This window comes from Syngnathoides biaculeatus, chromosome 4 (assembly GCF_019802595.1).
Source record: "Syngnathoides biaculeatus isolate LvHL_M chromosome 4, ASM1980259v1, whole genome shotgun sequence".
NCBI classification, from domain to species: Eukaryota; Metazoa; Chordata; class Actinopteri; order Syngnathiformes; family Syngnathidae; genus Syngnathoides; species Syngnathoides biaculeatus.
In genome coordinates this window covers 15,877,247-15,891,025 of record NC_084643.1, presented here as the reverse complement: position 1 = coordinate 15,891,025, position 13,779 = coordinate 15,877,247, and the positions used below count along the sequence as shown (strand labels likewise).

The window sequence follows — 13,779 nt, the reverse complement described above, 5'->3', positions numbered from 1 at the left end:
AGTTTGCATTATGCATGTTTTGGGATTGACAAAGGACTCGATATTTAAAGAAATCTAATAAAAGTGCAAAAACATTGGAATATATATTTGCACCGTGTAAAAATAGCTGTTACTAATTCAAATATTAAGTATTTTCTTGCCTTTTGACCAAATGATACTGTTGAAATTTAAGCCCTACGTTGAGCAGCCAGCCGTTACAAGTTGACCAGCTGATAACTGACACCACGGACAAGCGATCCAGATCATTCTCTGTATCATCTTGAAAAGTTTTCCCAACTTGCTTTCCCTGGCAACCCATGCACAAGAAACTTTACTTGCCTGTAAGACTCCCACTGAGGTCTTCTATCACATTGTGTTTTGCTGAGAAGCTGGCAGGATGGTTAATGTGGCACATGAAGAAAACACGTTTGACACTCCTGGTCTATGCTTATCAACTGTCTCTAGTTTTCACAAAGATGTTCAATGTTTTTTTTTTTTTTTTTTTTTTTACTGTGTGCAGTATTTTTCTGCTTCAAACAATTGTCCCAATCTGAAGAAACAATACTGACTGACTAAAAGCCTGTCTTCTGTGGATGGTCAAGAAACGCTTAAAAGCGCCTCATATTTAACCACCTGAAGAACATCACAGGGCACCTGTTGGGCACCCTTCACTTTGTCTCCGAAGCAAATGGGCTATGATGGGAGGGACAGTCATGTTAAGGGATTCCCTGAGGTCCACGAGCATTTCTATAGTCTTGAATGTGCTCAGCTCCAGGTCACACCATAGGGCTGTATTTCATGTTGGAACAGAGCGGGGACCCACACGAGAATCTTTCTCATGTCCTTCATCTCTGCGTTAAACACCATCATCCTTGAACTCCTCAGCTCAGCTCACACCCTGAAATGGGTGCCAGCCAATCACAGGGAACATATAAACAAACAACCATTCACACCTGTGGGTAATTTTAAGTCTTCAGTTAACCTACAATGTTTTTTAATTTTTGTCTTGTTTGTACCATCCCCAAATCTTACCAAACATTCAAATGTTTATTTTTGCAAAAATAAGACACAGCCTTGTGGTTTTTTGACCACCAATGTTTTCATCTTGGAACGCTCTGTCATTTTTTTCCCAGTCTTTTCCTTACTTTTGAGTCATGAACACTGAGCTTAACTGTGGCAATGGAGGACTATAGTTCTTTAGATTTTGCCCTTGGTTCCTGTTTAACCTCCTGGATGTCTTATCACTGTACTCTTCTAATTTTTGTAAGACAGATACTCCTGGGAAGCTTTAATGTCTATTGCATTCCTCCATTCATGTATAATACATCTCACCATGTTTCGCTGGAGTCCTAAAGCTTTGGCTTTGTTACGCTTTCCGAACTGATAGATCTCAATTACTTAATTTCTTGGGATTCCGGCATTCATTGTTGCTTTGTTAGATACTTAGGGTGATTTAATTTGTGATACAGGTTATATTTCAGTGCTTTTTTTTTTGATTGGACATACTGTATCTGGAAATAACAAGCTTGGGTTTGATCACTCAAAATTAACTCAACCTGCCAACAATTGTGATTAGCCACAGTTAATACATGATTGACAAAAGGAAGGGGGGATTAATTTTCGACATAGCACCAGGTAGGTTTGAATATTTTCTTTCCCTTGATGTATTACGATTAACATTTAAACTGCATTTTATGTTTATCTGGGTTATTTTTGTGTTATGTTTAGATGTTTGATAATATTAAACAAAGGTGTCAAACTGCAAAAAAATTGAGAATTTGAAATGGGGAAAATACTTTATCATCACAGTGGAGATATGAAAATAATTTTGATGCAAAAAGAACATAGTAGAACTCTGTTTGTTTCTCATTATATTAAATATGTCTGAAGAGAAGTGCTGAAAAGGTGCAAAGACTGAGAACAATATAGTAGTGAAATAGAGTATACTGCTGAATTGTTCAGCTATGACTTAAAACTCCTTTTCACCTGATTTTTGTGGATGGGGTGACTCATTATTCAGCGCCATTATTCCTTGCAGTGGCTATTAGGCAGAATTGGAGTTCCTTGTTCATAAATAGCACCGTCAGCACGTCTGCCTCTCACAGTTAGCTGGGGTAGGCTTCAGCATGCCCATGACTGTCGTAGGGATAAGTGGTCAGGAAAATGGATAGATGTTCACAAATAACTTCACCCAGTTCAACCAATATAGTGTGAAATTAGCCATGAAATTATGCCCACAACTTGAGTGAAGTTCATGTATTTTGTGTTATTTGGATGACACGTCTTTCCGCCAGGCAACTATGCACGTTGTGTTGCCAGGTAGCAGTGGAAGCAACGAGCTCTTGTCACATCACGACCCTTTGCCAGCAGTTTGGCAGTTTGTCACGACCCATCGATGTGGGAGAGGACCCAAATGCAGGACTCCGGACACGCAGTGGCAGTTTGAAGTGTTTATTCGTTCCAGAGTCGGGGATCAGGCAGACAGTCAAGTGGAGCAGCGGTACTTAAGACGTCGGGCGTAGGGAGCAGGTCCGCAGGCAAACTGGGGTCGGTACACGGGAGATCGATTGGAGATAGCAGGAATATCAAAGACGTCAAGCTTACGGGGTCGGTTGGAGGACAGGTGGAGGTTGGTACACCAGGGTTCGCGATCAAGAATACGGGAGTGCAGGAAAGGGGCATGAGTTGCGACGATCTGGCAAAGACCAGTCGTCCCCTGGGTCTTATAAATACTGGGGTGAATAAGTCAGGATGAGGCGCAGGTGTGCGCCTCCTAATCAGCGCCGGTGTGCTGGGACCCCCCCAGCCAGGGCTGGACCGGCAGGACCATGACACATTTAGAGGCGCCACAGAGGAGATCCAGCACAAAAACTTTAGCGGTTAACCTCTCAGTCTCCATCCCTCCCTGGGCGAGGAGGAGGAAGGAAAAATTAATTTTTGGAATGTGGGTGGAAACTGGAGTGTCCGGAGAAAACCCAAGCAGGTATGGGGAGAACATGCAAACTCCACACAGGCATGGCCCGAATTGAATCCTGGTCCTCAGAACTGTGAGGCCAGGGCTCTACAACTGCTCCACCGAGCCGCCTCAGGTGACACTCATTTAAATTATTTCCCATGGAAAAAAGTAATTAATTCATTCATTGTATTGCTTGTTAACAGGACTCTTCACAACCATAGGTCAAATTTGTAAGATGTTGGTTGCACTTCAGCAGAACTTGTTGGCACTCACTTTTGGATTGGATGCTTAGAGTGGATCCATTAGATGAGTTTTATTTAACCTCCGTACATCCTTGTTTGGGTATCTTAAATAATTCCTCTAAAACAGTAATTGTCGAATATTTAAATATGTTATAGTCAGTAAGAATGGAAGTGTAGGTAAAAAGAATAACGTTTTGAAAGTGCAAACATCCGCTGAGGCTCAAGCATTTAACTGCAAGTACTCTATGTGCATAATGGGTATCCGTGAGAGACTCCAGTCAGCTCATATCATATCTACCTTAATAGCTTTCCTCCCCAGATTACATAGCAGTCATTTCCTTTCTCTTCTCGCTCTTAGTTTTTTTCTTCAGTAACCGTTTTGATTTTACTTTGCACAATCACTCAATGTCTTTGTTCATTTTTTTTCCCTAAACCACCTGTCCAGCCTCCTCTGATCTTTAATTAATCAAAAGCTAGCCCCTAGGTGACCCCCAGAGAGCTTCTTGTTAATTTAGATTTATGGCGTGTGTCCAGCTGAGGGCATGTAACAAGACAGGAGGAGTTCTTCCTCATGTCAGGAGGAGAAGGATGCTTAACGAGTCTGTGTTTTCCTTGGATCAAAACAGTTTCACTCACAGACCAAGAAAATAGTAAATTATGTCACTCCTATTAGTATGTTATGAAGTATTCATGACAATACCATCCAAAAAGAGGTTTAAACTAAACAAGTTTAAACAAAAGTAGGCCCTGGATCCTTGTGACCCTGAACAGAATAAGCAGTGTAGACAATTGTTGGATTTGTCAGTGTACAATAAAATTAGTGGCAGTCTCCACATTACATTGTGTTCCAAATTATGTTAACATACAGGATTTCACATTGGAGCAAGTGTTTCATGCCTGCCTCACAGTTCTGAGGAATGGGATTCAAATCGCAGTCCTGCCTATGGAGTTTGCATGTTCTCCCTGTGGTTCTATGGGTTTTCTCTGGACACTCTGGTTTCCTCCTGCATACCAAAACATGCATAGCAGGATAATTAATAAATTAATAAATTGCCTGAAGCAAACCATTTTTTTAATATCGCGCATTTCATACATAAGGTAACAATGTGCTTTACATGATTAAAAGGAAAGGACATTTAAAATTGGAAAAACAATAAAAATAACTATATATACAGTGATGAAAATAAGTATTGAACACCCTGCAACATTGAAAGTTCTCCCACTTAAAAATCATGTAATACTAATTTGCAGCTGTAGCACAAAAATTTCTGACCCCTCCATGATTTCAAAGTGGGAGAACTTGAAATATAGCACGGTGTTCCAATACTCATTTTCTTCATTGTATATATATAAAATAAACTATATATATAAAATAAACTATATATATAAATATATACATATATATATATATATATATATATATATATATATATATATATATCCACCCATCCATTTTCTTAGCCGCTTATCCTCACAAGGGTCGCGGGAGTGCTGGAGCCTATACTGCTGTCAACGGGCAGGATACACCCTGAACTAGTTGCCAGCCAATCGCAGAGCACATTGAGACAAACAGCCGCACTCAGTCACACCTAGGGGCAATTTAGAGTATCCAATTGATGTTGCATGTTTTGGGGATGTGGGAGGAAACTGTAGTGCCTGGAGGAAACCCACACAGGCATGGGGAGAAAATGCAAACTCCAAATATATATATACTTCTTCCTTTCCTTTCGGCTTGTCCCGTAAGGGGTCGCCACAGTGTGTCATCTTTTTCCATCTTAGCCTATCTCCTGCATCTTCCTCTCTAACCCCAACTGCCCTCATGTCTTCCCTCACCACATCCATAAACCTTCTCTTTGGTCTTCCTCTCGCTCTTTTGCTTGGCAGCTCCATCCTCAGCATCCTTCTACCAATATACTCACTCTCTCACCTCTGAACATGTCCAAACCATCGAAGTCTACTCTTGAATCTTATCTCTACAACATCCAATTTTGGCTGTCCCTCTAATGAGCTCATTTCTAATCCTATCCAACCTGCTCACTCCGAGTGAGAACCTCAAGATCTTCATTTCTGCTACCTCCAGTTCTGCTTCTTGTTGTTTCTTCAGTGGCACCGTCTCTAGTCCGTACATCATGGCCGGCCTCACCAGTGTTTTGTAAACTTTGCACTTCATCCTAGCAGAGACTCTTCTGTCACATAACACACCAGACACCTTCCGCCATCTGTTCCAACCTGTTTTAAAGTGTTTCTTCACTTCCTTACCACCCTCACCATTGCTCTGGATTGTTGACCCTAAATATTTGAAGTCCGCCACCTTCACTATCTCTTCTCCCTGGAGCTTCACTCTTCCCCTCCACCTTTCTCATTCATGCACATATATTCTGTTTTACTTCAGCTAATCTTCATTCCTCTCCTTTCCATTGCATGTCTCCATCTTTCTCATTGTTCCTCTGCATGCTCCCTGCTTTCACTGCATATCACAATATCATCTGCGAACATCATGATCCAAGGGGATTCCAGTCTAACCTCATCTGTCAGCCTATCCATTACCACTGCAAACACGAAGGGGGTCAGAGCTGATCCCTGATGCAGTCCCACCTCGACCTTAAATTCCTCTGTCAAACCTAAGGCACACCTCACCATTGTTCTGCTGCCATCATACATGTCCTGTACTATTTTAACATACTTCTCTACCACACCAGACTTACGCATGCAGTACCACAGTTCCTCTCTTGGTACTCTGTCATAGGCTTTCTCTAGATCCACAAAGACACAATGTAGCTCCTTCTGACCTTCCCTGTACTTTTCCACGAGCATCCTCAAGGCAAATAATGGATCTGTGGTACTCTTTCTAGGCATGAAACCATACTGTTGCTCGCAGATACTTACTTCTGTCCTGAGTCTAGCCTCCACTACTCTTTCCAATAACTTCATTGTGTGGCTCATCAACTTTATTCCTCTATAGTTCCCACAGCTCTGAACATCCTCTTTGATCTTAAAAATGGGAACTAGAACACTTTTCCTCCATTCTTCAGGCATCTTTTCGCCCGCTAGTATTCTGTTGAATAAGTTGGTCAAAAACTCCACAGCCATCTCTCCAAATTGCTTCCATACCTCAACCGGTATGTCATCAGGACCAACTGCCTTTCCATTTTTTCATCCTTTGTAGTGCCTTAATCATTGCCACTTCCTGGTCCTTCACACTTGCCTCTTCAACTCTTCCTTCTCTCTCATTTTTTTCATTCATCAACTTCTCAAAGTATTCTTTCCATCTATTTAGCACACTACTGGCACCAGTCAACACATTTCCATCTCTATCCTTAATGACCCTTACCTGCTGCACATGTTTCCCATCTCTATCCCTCTGTCTGGCTAACCTGTAGAGATCCTTTTCTCCTTCTTTCGTGTCCAACCTGGTGTACATGTCTTCATATGCCTCTTGTTTAGCCTTTGCCACCTCTACCTTTGCCCTACGTCACATCTTGATGTACTCCTTTCGCCTCTCCCCAGTCCTCTCAGTATCCCACTTCTTCTTCGCTAATCTCTTTCCTTGCATGACTCCCTGTATTTTGGGGTTCCACCACCAAGTCTCCTTCTCCCCTTTTCTACCAGAAGACACACCAAGAACTCTCCTGCCTGTCTCTCTGATTACCTTGGCTGTCATAGTCCAATCTTCCGGGAGCTTCTGCTGTCCATCGAGAGCCTGTCTCACCTCTTTCCGAAAGGCCGCACAACATTCTTCCTTTCTCAACTTCCACCACATGGTTCTCTGCTCTACCTTTGTCTTCTTAATCTTCCTACCCACCACCAGAGTCATCCTACACACTACCATCCTATGCTGTCGAGCTACACTCTCCCCTACCACTACTTTACAGTCAGTAACCTCCTTCAGATTACATCGTCTGCACAAAATATAATCCACCTGCGTGCTTCTACCTCCGCTCTTGTAGGTCACTATATGTTCCTCCCTCTTCTGGAAATAAGCGTTCACTACAGCCATCTCCCTCCTTTTTGCAAAGTCCACCACCATCTGTCCCTCAAAGTTCCTTTCCTGGATGCCGTACTTACCCATCAGTTCTTCATCGCCCGTTTCCTTTACCAATATGTCCATTACAATCTGCACCAATCACAACTCTCTCACTGTCTGGGATCCTCAGAACTACTTCATCTAGTTCCTTCCAGAATTTCTCTTTCAACTCTCGGTCACATCCTACCTGTGGGGGATAGCCGCTAACCACATTATACATAACACCCTCAATTTCAAATTTTAGTCTCATCACTCGATCTGATACTCTTTTCACCTCCAAGACATTCTTAGCCAGCTCTTCCTTTAAAATAACCTCTACTCCATTTCTCTACCCAACTACTCCGTGGTAGAATAATTTAAACCCTGCTCCTAAACTTCTAGCCTTACTACCTTTCCACCTGCTCTCTTGGATGCACAGTATATCAACCTTTCTCCTAATCATCATGTCAACCAACTCCTGAACTTTTCCTGTCATAGTCCCAAAATTCAAAGTCCCTACACTCAGTTGTAGGCTCTGTGCATTCCTCTTTTTCTTCTGACGGCGGATCTGGTTTCCTCCTCTTCTTTGTCTTCGACCCACAGTAGCTGAATTTCCACCAACGGCCTGCAGGTTAGCAGTGCCGGGGGCGGGCGTTGTTAACCCGGGCCACGACCGATCCGGTATGGGATTCTTTAGATGAACGCTCATATTTGTTTGGCACAGTTTTTACGCTGGATGCCTTTCCTGACGCAACCCTCTGCATTTATCCGGGCTTGTGACCGGCCTACAGAATGCACTGGTTTGTGCCCCCATAGGGCTGCATTTCTATTTAAAAAATAATTAGATAAAAGTACAATTAAAGTTTTTCCTGGTCTGTTTGACACATACAAGCCTTCGCTCTAGATATGTTCTTCAGATGCTAAAAGGCAGTTTTTAAAATTGATTTGATGTGACTATTGAAAGTCAGGTTGGTATCAATCAGAACACCAAGGTTTAGGACTTGGTCTTTGGTTTTTAAAGATTGTGAGCCCAGGTATTAACTAATGGCAATTCTCTTTTTTTATTGTCAAAAACAACAACACTGTCGGGGTGAATGTTGCAAATGGCTGTTTGTTTATATGTGCCATGTGATTGCTGGCAACCAGTTCAAGGTGTACCTCCACTCCTGCCCGAAGATAGCCGGGATTAGCTCCAGCACTTCCAAGACCGTTGTGAAAATGAGAGGCTCAGATAGTGGATGGAAGGATTTAAGTTTCGTAAATATTTAAGTTTTTACGAACCTCAGACAAGCGTTATTATTTGGGCAGTAGTTGCAATAAAGCCTTATTCAAGGAAACTTACTGAAGGAGGTTGTTCCACAATACTAAGCAAGAAACATATTCATGCATATTAAGGAAGACTCTTCCTGATGAGTGCAATGCATTGTGAAAAGAAACTCATCTTAGTGTTTTTTTATTGACATTATTTAACATTTATTTATCCAGGAAGGCTCTTGAGAATAAATTCTCACTTCTAACACAGACCTGGTAAAGGATAAACAGGTACAAAGCACAAAAAAGTAAATACATACCAATAAAGACATAAAGGTCCAACTCCAATTCCAATTAAGTTGGGACATTGTGTTGAACATAAATAAAGAATAATGAATACATTATTTGTAAATCACATTCAAACTATATTTAACTGAATACACTACAAGATATTTCATGTTCACACTGATAAACTTGATTGTTTTTAGCAAATAATCATTTGCTTGAAAAATTATTTTACTCATTCCAAAAAAGCTGGGGCAGGTTCCAAAAAAGACAGAAAGTTGACAAATCCACATCAAACACCTGTTTGGAACATCCAACAGGTGAACAGGCTCATTCACAAGCAAAGATGGAGCAAGGTTGACCTCTTTGTGAATAAGTGCATGAGAAAACACTCAAACAGCTTCAGGACAATGTTCCTCAATGTGCAAGGCTGAAAACCATCATGGAATGCCAATGACCTTCAATCCCTCCTGCGCCACTGCATCAAAAACCAAAATTAATGTATGAAGGATAGCGTCACGTGGGCTCAGGAACACTTCAGAAAACCAATCTCATCTTATCTCAGCAAGGCAATGCCAAACCGCAGTCAGCACATGTTACAACAGCGTGTCTTTGTCGTAAAAGAGTGTGGGTACTAGACTGGCGTGCCTGTACTGCATACCTAAGAGCATACTAGTGCTTTGATTAATATAGCTGTGAACAAAATGTGCATCCGCTGGGCTAAGACGGGAAATACCACTCTCACCACATCGGATTGGCCACCCAACCGGGACTGGGATGGACATGTATACGAAGATACAACATGTACGTTTTTAGCTTCATTCCCATGGGGACGGTAAGGTAGAGAGGTCAAAGTTGACATTACTTTTTCCACACGTATGGAAATCAAAAGACCAAGGATGCCAGTTCATTATGCTCCATTCGGCTGTGTTAAACACAAAATTATGACAAAAGAACTGGGAGTAACTTTGACCTGTAAATATATACGTTTTTACTGTTTTTTTTTTCAAATGTAGCAAATTTATAGCGTAAATGTTGGCGTTGAGGCGGGCGCGATGGACCAGCTGTAAAGCATTGGCCCCACAGTTCTGAGGACCAGGCTTCAATACCAGCCCTCCCTGTGTGGAATTTGCATGTTCTCCCTGTGCCTCGTGGGTTTTCACCAGGCATTTTAGTTTCCTCCCACATCCCAAAAACATGCCACATTAATTGGACACTCTAAAAAGCCGCTAGGTGTGATTGTGAGTGTGGCTGTTTGTCTCTATTGGCCCTGCGATTGGCTGGCAACCAATTAAGGATATACCCTTCCTCCTGCCTGTTGACAACTGGGATAGGCTCCAACACTCCAGCGACCCTTGTGAGGAAAAACGGGTAAGAAAATGAATGGATGGATGGATGTTGGCTTTGATTAAACAGTAGTGCTTATAAAAATCAATTGAGAAATTACCATTTCAGTGTCCATGCATTGCCCTCAATAGGGTGGACGACCTTGTGTGTTTTTACACACTTGGCCAATAAAGATGATTCTGATTCTAACATGGTCGCCACGTAGGCATTGTTGCTTAACCAGGCTGCAAAAGTGTGCTGCCTTATCTAATGTTCATACTGTGTCTCTGGAGACGGATATGGGTGCATTGTCTTCAGAGTCCACACATCACTTCTCATGGTTGGGGAACTTCAATCCACAGTTTAAATTAACAGTGTGCAGAACAGACATTTGAAGCAAAACCTGGAAGACAAATAATGATAGATTTATGTTATTATTCATTACAATAAAATTAAAGCTGACAATGATTTTGGGACAAAAATATGAGGATATTTTGTCAGACTCTCATCTCTCTACATTTGCCAGAAACTACCATAATTTTCTATGTAAGCATGTCATAGATGGAGCAAATCCAGTGCTATGCGACAACTCCACGACCACAACGCGATGATTTAATTTCAATTAATTCTCTACCCACCGGGGGTAGTTCCTCAACGTAACAACATTGGCGAATGCGAATCTAAATTGCCCCTAGGTGTGATTGTGAGTGCGACTGTTGTCTGTCCCAATGTGCCCTCCGATTGGCTGGCAACCAGTTCAGGGTGTACCCTGCCGAGTGTCCGTCGACAGCTGGGATTGGCTCCAGGACTCCTGCAACCCTCGTGAGGATTAGCGACTCAGAAAATGGATGGATGGATTAGCTAATGCAACATTCAAAGCTGGTTGCAGTGTGAGCAGAGTAGTCTGAAGGTGACTCCACATTTCATGCATTCACTCTTGAGCCAAGCCGTAGCAAAACAGACATTGAATAGATATTTAATGATGTTGGGAAACACACTTTTCAACTATGAAGCTTCTCAGCCATATGGCAACTGCCTTCTGACGTGCCTTCTTAGGTTGATGAAGGTGTGATGCATGTTTGCTGACTGAGATATAGTATAGTGAGTAAATTACATGAAATAACTGTGGATTTTCTATTATTTTGTTTATATTTGCTCATAAGTAGGATATTTTTTATAGAACACAATAAGATTAATTAGATATTAATATAAATTAAGTAATCCCCAGATATCCAGTGGCCAAATAAATACTATTCACAATATCTGGTACTACAACTAACTTTTCAATTAATACAGCAATTTGAAAAGAATTGCAATAAATATTACCCGAGTTGTAATTCATGAGGAGGACAGGTGAGACATGCAATGTACACAGCTCTTTTTAAAACTGATTTGTTTTCCCTACAGATTTTATCATCCATAAACAAGATGTAACATGATCATAAATAGAGACTCAACAAATACAAGGATAACATGGAAACATCAAATGCAGCAGTGGTTAATGATGTATCTGCAATTACGTGACGTAGATGTTTTAACCACTGACATTACATTTGATTTCCATGCCAGCCAAGACCAGAATGCGTGCACATATATGAGCATTATACTGCATTCTCCTAAGAAAGACAAGTTTCCAAATCTCTGTAGAAAAATCTCTAGCATGGTCATGAAAAAGCTGCCACCTCCTTGTAAGTTTTCCTGCAGTCCTGAGTCAACTGTGACTGAGAAACATTTGGATAGGAAGCAAAGAGGGTGAGGAAGAGTCTGGAAAGGGAATCTAAAGAAATTGTAAGTGGAGTACAGAAAAATATTTTGTCTCCCCTACCTTTCAACAGTGTTGCAAGTGCCAATCAAGTACTCTTACCATTTGACAGGGTTTTAGGAAAAGAAATTTCCCATCTTTTCTATAGAAACTGTTTTAGTCTCAGACTGAATGGCCCTGATAAAAAAAAAAAAAAAAAAAAAAAAAAAAAAAAAACTGTTTATGATTCAGGGACAAAATGTATTTGTTTGAGTAAGAACTTACTGAGGAACCTTTCTTTGGTGCAAGAAGCATGGGATCGATTCCGACTCAGTGATGTTGTTGATATGTGCCCAGTGACTGACTGGTGACCATTTCAGGGTGTAGTCTGCCTTTCGGCTGAATTTAGGGAAGATTCGATCCAGCACTCCCACGAACCTTCTGAGGATAAGCAACTTTGAAAATGGATGTGGGCATGATTCTGTGATCCAAAAGCATGCTTTTTATCAGAATACCTGTTGAAAATCCTCTGATGGAGTAACAAGCAGGCATAGCACGGTCCGAGATTGCTACCAAACTCGTCCTTTTTTTCAGTTTGTGTGAGTAAAAATTTAATATATTCATACGTACTTATGAGTGCCTGTTGCAATTCTCCCTCAAAGACAGTCTCATTATATCCTACATGGTGGTTGAAAGTTACTCTTCTCCACCTGCTCTCCTACGGAGAGAGGTCGGTCTTGTTATTTTGAATGCCCCCCAATCGAGAGCTGAGAGTGAGTCTTGTGTGGCTGAGAGGTCCCTTCTGTTGTTGGAAGAGAAGAGGCTGCCCACCATTCATCGCTCCGTCCCCTAAACTTTTTAATCTACATTCTTCCTAAATTTCGATCTAAAACTTGGCAAAGCAGACAAATCTTTCCAAACCCAACATGGAGGTCACACAATCTGCTTCTCGTGTTGCTGTAAGGTTTCCAAGGCTTGGAAGTGCTGGCAGCACTCAAATTTGCCCTTACATGTTGCGAGCCTTATAAATTCCAACCTTCAAAGGAAATAGCACACACCATCTCCACACAGCATCTCACTCCCCACATTGTAAAACAATAAGTATTTGCTCAATTTAAAACAAACTTTGTAACTTTATTTCTACTTAGCTAGCTTGGTCTTGTAGCATGTACGCAACCCTAGCTGAATTGAAATACTTTAAAAATATTCATGGAAATAGCTACAGCTTTTGCTCAAAAAAAAAAAAAAAAAAAGACTGCGCCAATACCTAGTTTTTTACAGTGTGGGGCTAGTGGACAAAAACATTTATCACGAATAAAAAAGGTTTTCATACTTTGTATTCAATAGGGAAATACAAATAATGTTGATTCCTTTATTACAAATGTGAATTTAATCTACACTCTACATAATTACTTTTATTTATGAAAGTGTTGTTTAAACTATACAAATATTCAAAACATATAACATTTTTAATTAGAATCAAGGTTTGATGGGCAATTAGCAGAGGGGGGTAGGAACACATTCAATTTACCCCATGACATTTACTCAAGCAACATATTGGAGGAATTTTACTTGTCACAGAGTCATTTTAATGAAGGATACGTTTTGTTTTTATTTCTGTATTTATTTTCAGAAGAAATGTTACCTTTATTCTGTTACAATAATCTACCATCCACACCATTCATTCATTTCATTTGTCAATAATTGGATGCACAATCTATTTTTAAACTTCTGTTTTTGACTTCAACATTGGGCAGCATTCCACCATTTCACCAAGATTTGCGCAGTGATGTTTGACTCATGTTCATCAATCAAAGGACATAAAAAAAGTCACATCCGCACGCAGAGTCAATTGCACTTCACAGGCCAAAGTGAGTCGTGGCAATGTGCGGCTCTTGCTTACATTACAGAGCACAAAAAAACCACTCTGCTTTAACAAGTAGCTGAGTTTTGTCACTGCCCAAACTTGGATATTTCAGCACACTTTTAACTTGAG

The 13,779-nt window shown here is 41.0% G+C and overlaps 1 protein-coding gene across 1 annotated transcript in view; it reads left to right on the top strand.

Moving 5' to 3' along the window:
• The window catches only part of adgrd2 (adhesion G protein-coupled receptor D2), a 77,228-nt gene that overhangs the window by 50,593 nt on the left and 12,856 nt on the right, over nucleotides 1–13,779 (top strand). The window lies entirely within an intron of this gene.